Genomic DNA, 9,508 nt, shown 5'->3' with positions numbered 1-9,508 from the left:
CTCACTTCTCCTATTCATTCATCAATCTATTGATCTTTTTTCTCAGATTCACTCTCATTTTTGTTTAGAATACGGGCCTCACTGGTGCACGGACCTCCAGAGTATCATCAGAAACACTCTTTATTTTACCTTTGGTCAAACTAAGAAATTCCACAGATGGCCTGAAAAAGCCTCCGATTCTTAACTGATGTATTCAGTCAACAGAAGTCTGCCAACCGTAAAAACAGGACCAAGATTTCCCAACACTCTCAACCATGTAGTTCATGAGCCTTGGCTCCAGGTGAAAGGACAACAGTCTACAATGTCCACATGTTCTGCAAACAGATAAAACGGTCCGGCCAGTGTAAACAGAAATAAAGCATTTATTAAGAAATCAGCATTTTTAAATGGGTGTTCAGCAAAACACATTGGAGAGCTTTCATATTTCATATATATCCCTCCGGCCTATGCCCCAGTGGGACCCCATGTCCGTTATCGCTGTTCTTGAAGCAGAATTCAGTCTTTCTTCTCTTCAAAAGCTCCTGACTGTCCAATCTCTCCAGTTATCTTTTTCTTCCTCTTTCTTTTTCACTCCCTCACTTCCCATGGTGGTCTGAGCGTTGGCAGACCGCAGGAGGCAGATGACTCTTCCCTCTCTTTGAAATGAGAGAGAGAGCGAAAGCGAGGTAGAGAAAGAGTGAGAGAGTCAACAGTGTAGACATCAAACACGGCAAAGTCACGACAAAGGACATTTAGGAAAGAACTTTTGATCTGTTCCACACTCCACCTCCCTCTGCCCTCTTTAAACCTGCCTATTAAAAGTGTAACTCGAACCAGGCTTGTTGGCACAGGAGGAGACATGTTTGGGCTACGATTACTCAGCTCAGGTCAAAGGTCATTGAATGGGTCTCGTTAGGTACACATGGGACGGTAACAGAGTTTAACTTGTGAATTTCTAAAAACATTTTACAGAAGACTAATTGATGTGTTTTTAAAAAGTGTTTTTGTTCACCCCAAAATGAGAATTTTGTCATCATTTACCTATGTGGGTCTAAATCTGTTTGACTTGCTTTCTAATGTGGAATAAAAACGAAAGAAATTTAACGGAATGTTTAAGCTGCTTATTCAATGACAGTGATTTTTTTTACTTTGTTTTGCATTTGTGTTATTAAAAATGTTTTAGCTATTTAATAAAAAACTAACAATATATAAATATCATAATATTTATGTTATGTTATTACAGCTTAAAAAAATAACTTTTTCTTTCCATTTACTTTTTATTACAATTAGCAAAAACATTTTTAACAACAAAAATTCAAAACAAATGAAAAAATGTCACTTTATCACTTTAATTTAGTGATTCGAATTGAAATTAAACGCTAATTAACGCTAATAAAATTATCCTCAAATGATAAAAATATTAAAATATCATAATAAATTACTAATAAATACTATATTAGTATATAAATTATACTAAGTAACATAATTATACAAAGTAACACTGACCCATACAATAGTTTTATGTGAGGAAAAGACCAAAATGTAGTTGTTAGTTGCTAAATAAAGTTATTCATTTATATTTGCAGTAAAATTTCATGACCATTTTACTGGCTTCACATTATATTATATATGACTTCAGAAGACTTCAGATATAGCACAAGAGTCATATAGACTACTGTTATGGCACTTTTGTGATGATTTTTATGATAATTATAGTAATTTTTAGAGCTTGACAGACACATGACTCATTTTATCATTCACAAATGTGTGTGTGTGAGTGTGTGTATATATATATATATATATATATATATATATATATATATATATATATACACCTTGAGCTGCGTGTGACTACATTAAAGTAATGTTTTGCTAATCTCACAAAAGAACACGAATCTACACAGTCACTTTGGCACAGTTGGAGAGATGGAGATAATCGGCAGGAGAGACGCGCTGCTCGCTTTCATTCTGCCACTGGAGAGAAGGAACAAAGGACAGAAGTCAGAGGTCAGAACTGCAGGCCTCAAAAGAGTACAAGACAAAACACACAAACATACATACCCACACACACAAAACTACAAGCCTAACACCAACATGCATAAAAACACATAACGCCCACACACAATACACACGTGCATTTTATTATTAAGTATAGAAATCTGGTTTTAATTTGTTGTGCAACAGGACAGTCTGTATACAGTAACAGTCCAAACATTTTTTTTAGGAAATCCATTAAACTCAGCAAGGCTACATTCATTAGAGAAAAACACAGTAAACACAGTTTTTGTACTTTTTTAAATAATTTTTCTATTTTAATGCATTTTTAAATTTAATTAATTGTATTTTTTCTTGTATATCAGTAATTAATTGTGTATTTTTTTGTATTAATTATATATTAGTGCAAAAATTTTCATGTTCCTGGTCCAACAGCATTAATTTGAAACAGAAACCTAAGTTGAATTTCAACACCGATAATTAGAAATGTTACCCTATTAGTGTATCACTACTGTACATTAAACATATACAGTGACCACCATGTATAAAAACATTTTTTGACAGCAACAGACATTTGCAACTTAGTACTAATGGAAAAGCAACTGCACTCTATAGTTGTTAAGCACAGATATTTGAGATATGAGAGGATATGAAGTCAGCAGTTTGTATATAACACTTTCATCCGAGACAAGTGTGGACAACGGACAGTCATATTAGCAAACTCTGAAAGAGATTAAAGAGACCAGTGCCTGATTCAAACGCTGCTAAAAGCCCAATGAAAGAAAAACCACACCAATAAACGTCAGCACTTTAAGAGCTGCCACAAACAAACGCTCAAGGACAGTCGAGTTGTGTTTACTCTTTGCTTGGCCTGTGTTTTGGTGAGCATGTGTATGCTAGCATTCATTCTTGAAACTTTCAGGGAACATGTCTCTACAGGGTGTGTCATAAGCATGTAATCTTGGGAGAGTGCTCATAAAATGTCCTAAAAGCTTTCTAACGGTCAGTGTTTGAGTAAGCGCACGTGTTTGTTTAACCATCTTTGTGTGCGGTTTATGTTTCTTAGGGTCTTGGGCGTTATGTAATGCATGTCTTCTGCAACTTATTAAGGCTTTCAGTGATGTTTGTATGTGTGTGTTTCTGTATGTGTCACATAGCAACCTGCTGGTCATGTTCAGTATGTGTTTTGGCTGCAACTGCAGAACTATATGCTTAAAGCAAAAGTTCACCCCAAAATAAAAACTCTGTCATCATTTACTAACATTTATGCCATTTGAAACATGCATGACATTTCACCGAACAAGGGACGTTTATAGAGCCGAATGCCAAAGCTGTTCTTTCCATATAATGAATATAAACACTGACCACATTTTTTAACTTAAACTTCAGCTTGTTCCTCTCATGCTTATTGTATGACTTGAGAAGCCGTGGCTAACGAATATGATGTTTTGTCTTTCCACATTACAGAAACAAGCATCATAAACATTTTACTAGAATTAAAAAGTCATACAAATAAATAAAGATAATACGTCCATTTAAATTGAGCTATCACTTGAATATTCTTGCGGTCCACTAAAAATCCCCTTGTATTCAGATAATAGTTTGTTCAATCTGTAGTGAGATGGAACCATTAAGGAGGAGAAGGGCACAAGATAACATTCCTAGACAGAGAAAAAATAGTTTTAGATACAAGAGCATCTGTAGCTGCACTTACCAGAGAGGGACCATGGTATCTTAAGTAAGCATTTGAGAGATATTAAGAAACTTGTTTTGATGCATCACTCTTTTTGTTTCTTGAGTACACACACATACACACACACACACACCCATGTTTTTTTTCTGCCAATTGTGGGGACTTTCCATAGACTGCATTATCCCCCAACCCTAAATATACCCCTTAAAGAAAACCTGTTTGCACTGTAACACTTTCAGATAAACATCATTTACTATTATATAATCACAACACTGTTCCAGAACAGTTCAACCCAAATATTAGAGTGTGTTTAATGCATTTACAGAGAACTGATTCCTAAAACCTGCAGAGCAGCCTATGCTGGCCGTGCACAGATGCTATGGGGCAATTCTAAATCTGCAAGGACAATCTGGTGCTTCTGACTCACAACCTTTAGGTTAGTTACATTTCTTAGTAAAAGAACCTGCTATTTGCTTTTCAAACGTGAGTTTTAAGCAGTGAACGGTAGTGCTTGTTGTTTATCATTTCTCCAATCACAAATGCAAATATGGTGTTATGTTTACGAGGCACTATGCGTAAAAAGAAAGTTTTTAAAACCAGTCATTATGTCCCCACTGGATGCAATAAATGACTCATTTGTAATGTCTTTTATTGTTTTTGTGTCATAGTGCCAGGATATGGCATCACGTTATGCTAAGGGGTGTGACATTTCCGTCACATGCTTGCGGTATTCGGCCAATCACAATGGACCGGATAGCTGGCCAATCAGAGCATCTTGCTTTTTAAGAACAATGAACTTTGTACAAATCGACCTGTTTCAGGAAGGTAGGGCTTAAAAAAAAGAAATAATAATGTACAGTATGTGGGAAATAATGTTCTTTTTCGCGAACATCATATGACCCCTTAAAATTAATAACAAACAAATATTCACACAACCGCACATGCACTTTCTCTATCCAACTGTCTTTCCCTTTTTAACACTATTGATGGTCAAGCATGCGACTAACTAAAGAGGTCTGCATCAGTTTGAACTGTATCTCAATCTCATTCAATAGTTCCAGCCAGATTGTCTGAGGCCAGACTCTAAAAGCCCAGGAGAGAGGCTCCTATCTCAGCCACACTCTCCAGCTCCTCTGCATCTGCTCACTACCAGATAGCACAGAAGTACAGCCAGCTATGTGTCTGCACATGGGTGGATGCATGTGACATCATTGAAATAAATGTGTGTGACCTGCGGTTACTATGAAGGCAGATGGTCATGCATTCAGAGCCGGTGTGATCATGAGCATGTAGCGTCTGCCTCACAGACCCAATAACTGACAGACGAAGCCAGAAAACAGACTTTTGTCTAACATGCAGTTGCTCACAAAGATAAACATATAAATGCTTTTTCGGCATGCCAGATGGATGTTGGTGCACAAATTCAACAGCGGTAATGAGCTGGTTATATAAACCTGATATCATGTTACCTGGTATCAATAAAAACAAAGCAGTACAGGCCCCAGTGTAGTCATGGCTGAGTTCTTTTTTTGTTTCTTGCTCAGAGATAAAGCTATGCAATGATATGTGGATATGATAACGCCATAGTGTGGAAATAGCAGTTAAGAAATCATATACATAATATGCTACAAAGAATCGCTTTGAACCCCCAAAAAGAACTCTAAAACACTTTTTTCACTTTTTTTTAATCACACACATGCATTTTTATTTATTTATTTTTGGGGGGGTTTTAAAGTTGTTTTTTTTTGTGTGTTTGTTTAGTTTTTTGCATTAGCAAACAATTGTTTTAAATATAATTGTTCAATAAAAAGAGAAAGAAAGACATTATTTACCATTTATTTAACTATGCTGTAACAGTATGACTTTTATTTGTACCAAAGTACAACATTTTTCATACCACCTCAATGTTAGAATTAAACATACCCCAAAAAACTTCTAAATCACTGAATAATTGACGAAGAAAACATGCAAACTATCAAATCAGTTAGTTGAAATGGTGAACAAATTCAACTGGTTATTTTTAATTTATTCATTGCTTCAGTCGCAGTGGTTAACAAAGTGGTTATCTTGTTGAAGGTGAAGATTAAAATAACTTTTATTTTGCATGATCTTTCGTTTAGTTTTAGATACACACTCTGCTAGTAAAAGGAGTACAAATATTTCAAGAATAAGAGTTTTTCCTTCAGTCTACGTGGTATTTGGTGTTTTGAGTTCAAGTGCACTAACTTTCTTGAACCTGTGGGTGGCACAAAGATCACCTGAACACTGTCGTGAACTTGTGATTTATGTAAGCTTGAATGTGTGTATGTGAGAGGATTACATTTTCACTCTGGACTTTATCCACCGCTTCCTGCCAAGCTTTGCCAGTCGGTCACAATCAGACTAATGGAATAGAGTTTATCAGAGCAAGATGAACTTTGACCTGTAAAGCCTAAACAAGACAGGGTAGGGTGAGGTTCATAACTGACACTTAGCTTATCGTGTGTACAAAAATTCCAACAAACGCACACTCATTTTTAATTGAACACTGAATAGAAAGAAGATCAAGAGTGTCTTTTCCTGCCGCTGTAGGAAAGAATAAAAGCAAGGTATGACCTACCACAGAGAGGACAAAGAGATGACTCTGTAGCAGGTAAACCAAGACATTTGCTGAAACATGGGATGAAACACTGTCATCTATCTGAATTCTCTCTCATTCTGTCGCTCCGTCTTTCTATCTCACTTTCTTTCTGGTATCAAAGCGACATTGCTTTGGCTAATCAGCTACTCCTTTGATCCCTGTCTGTCAGGACCCCTGGGGACTCTAGGTTGCCCTTTTATCTGCCTGACTACTGAGTCCTTTCAGAGAAGAGAGTGATAATCTGATTAACTGTAATACTTATCCTAGAAAAAGAGAATAGAAAGAAAAAGAGATAGCGAGACAGAAGAGAGACAGAGAGAGCAGAAATTGTTTGGGTGGGTAGGGGTGTGGAGACTTTGTCTCTCAAACTATGAGTCTTCTGGTGAAAATTATTCAAAACAAATGTCTAAAACGGACAACAGTGAACACAATCTTAGATCTGGGCATACAAATCAGAGTAAAACTGGATGAGCAAAGACGAAAGTCTTAAATATATAAACAAATACAAACACAAAGAAAGCCAGGAGTTTAGATTCACATACAAATGCTTAGCCAAACATCTTCCTGCAGTAAGTATAAGTGGCCTACTTTTACTGCTGTTTGTTTTCAGTGTAATTAGTTTGGAAGGACAAAGTTGCTCTACCTACTCCAAATAACCCCCCCCCCAAGCAATTCATCCACTTCCTCCTTCTGTTTGTGCCAAAAACACCCTCAAACAGCTCACTGTCAGGCGCCAGTGTTGTTTTAATATCACTGAGATACTGTTATAGTTCTCTTTAATATGTTGACTATTTTTGTATTATTTTAGTGTATGATGTTAAACTAAATGAAACTAAGAAATGTTGCTTTTGGCCACAAAATCCAATAGTTTAACTTACTTATAGTTAGTTAGCTTTAGTTGTTATACTTACTAGGTTTTATTAAGTTACCTGTCAAGGCACTCTTCTGAGTGAGACTTCCTTAAAATATTCAAGTAGCCGCAGGAACCAATGACATTAATAAACCAGATCGAGGCAGAAGTGCACTAATATGTTACTAATGTGCAAAATTACAACAACAAAAAAGGAAAACAAAAAGAAACTTAATAGATTGTTTTTACACATTCCTCCATACAGTTATCTTTCCCTAGTTGCATTCACTGGTGGCTCAAAGTCAAACTGAATGCTGAATCTTCAGTATAACTGAACTATTTGAGAGTATATTGAAAATATTTTTCTAAAATGCGTGTTTTGTTTTTTTTTCTTTTCTTTTTTTTGTAATAGTTACCAATGTTCACTTTGGTTGGGCACTTTGAAAGCTAATCAAATTTGTAAATAATAACAACTCTAAAACCAAGCAATTGTTATAATTTTTTGTGCCACAATGCACTCTAGGACTCTATGTCATGAGTAAACCTTAAGTGAAGGATCACATACTCCTGTACTTTCTCTGATTTCACTGTTTTTATAAAGGCAATCAGTTTGCATGCTTTTTTTGCTAATTTAGATTGTCAAGTGTACTAGCTGACATAAAAAAGGTATAATTTATTTCAGTTACCATTTATTTTATTTTAAGTAAAAACAATAAGTTTAATAGTCTCAGTAAAGCACACTGTAGAGTGTAGGACAAAACAATGAAGAGCACAGAGACTGAGAGGAAGAGAGAACAGGTCCTGGCCTGTGTGAAGTCAGCAGATGGAATTAGATATGATGTTCTCTTGAGAAAATGTTTTAAATGGTCACTTACTTTAAGGGTGTTCTCTGAACGAGTACATGATGGATAGAAATGCGCAAGCTCTTTTTTGAGGACATGGAGAGAACTGAAACCACAAATTGTCTTGAAAAAAAACAACTGAATTTAGTGTCTGAACTGTCTTATTTGACTCACTGATTCATTGGTCAATGGCTGCCGGTGTTCCTTATACTGACACCAAGTGGTGTGGATGTAGCATGATGCAAATAAAGTTGTGTATATATATATATATATATATATATATATATATATATATATATATATATATATATATATATATATATATATATATATATACATTTAGACTTTAGTGTTTTATTCTACAATATATTTTATTAAATTCCTGTGATGGCAAAGCTAAAAGTTTCAGCAGTCAATGCTCCATGCTGATTTTATAAGCTTTATATATGTTATTATATTTTTGTGGAAACATTTTTGTCAAGATTCATGGATGAGCATAAAATTCAAAAGGACAGCATTTATTTCAGTTAATATTATGTAAGATTATAAATGCCTTTACTGTCACTTTTGATCATTTCAATGCATGCTTGCCGATTCTTCCTTAATTAATAAATAAATAAATAGTATCTTGTACTACCTCCAAACTTTACAATTCAACGGCAACTGTTTTCATGCAATATTCATTTCTGCAGAAATAAATAATTAGTAAATGAGTCAAAAAATGATCTCCAAATTATTTCATTTCACCTTGAGGGCACATTTGTCCCACCTCCTTCTCCAGCTAAAAGGCCTGTCATTCACGTGTCAGTGGACACCCACAACCACCATGGAAGAGCAGCAACAGACAGAAACATTATTATCTTTTTCATCCCTGAAGAGATTTCTCCACTGATGTCTGGCCGCCGCTACATATTTGAACACACAGCACCTTCATTGAAGTGGCGTGGTGGTATCTTGAATAAAAAAGGTGCAGATCAAAGTAAAGAGATACAGAGTTACAGTTTCTTTTTTAGACACTGTCATGCTATGGGAGAAGGTAAATTGACCGGCATAGAGACGGATTAGTTAAAATCACTGGGATTCTTACAGGATTAAGAGTGTTCTGGCATTTCCATTGTGTTAGAGGGCTGGCAGGGTTTGGGGCCATTCATCCAAAAATAACATATGGCTTTAAAAGGGGGGAGAAAATTACCCAGCTGAACGGCAAAACGACAGCAGCACACTGACAGCTTGTTTAGACACAACCAATAACTGCAGACACTTTACGTAATGATGTTTTTGTTGTCATTTCTGATTTCAGTTGTTGCTTAAAAATGACATCACACAATCAATCAAATCAAAAGGCTAAAATTCGCATCTCAATCTGCAAATGCATGCAGTCACTCTGGCTCTATGACACACTACGGCCAAGGTTAGGTTACACTCTTTTCAGCCTGTGCTCTGTAATTGCATGGTTGTGTTTCCCATCAACCAAACCATTTCCAAACTCAACGCTCATTAAATATAGTGGGAGGAAATGTTTGCGTCTG

The 9,508-nt window shown here is 35.7% G+C and overlaps 1 long non-coding RNA gene across 1 annotated transcript; it reads right to left on the bottom strand.

Moving 5' to 3' along the window:
- Positions 1–1,769: 1,769 nt before the first annotated feature.
- On the bottom strand, positions 1,770–6,393 carry LOC122332136. The gene is made up of 3 exons (XR_006248456.1): positions 6,267–6,393; positions 5,988–6,098; positions 1,770–1,953 (listed from the first exon to the last, which is right to left on the bottom strand). It is a non-coding gene; the product is annotated as an uncharacterized LOC122332136 (long non-coding RNA).
- Between the last annotated feature and the right edge of the window lie 3,115 nt (positions 6,394–9,508).

Source organism: Puntigrus tetrazona, unplaced genomic scaffold, assembly GCF_018831695.1.
Source record: "Puntigrus tetrazona isolate hp1 unplaced genomic scaffold, ASM1883169v1 S000000005, whole genome shotgun sequence".
Lineage (NCBI taxonomy): Eukaryota > Metazoa > Chordata > Actinopteri > Cypriniformes > Cyprinidae > Puntigrus > Puntigrus tetrazona.
Note: the sequence above shows the minus strand (reverse complement) of the source record. Positions and strands in the feature narration are given on the sequence as shown.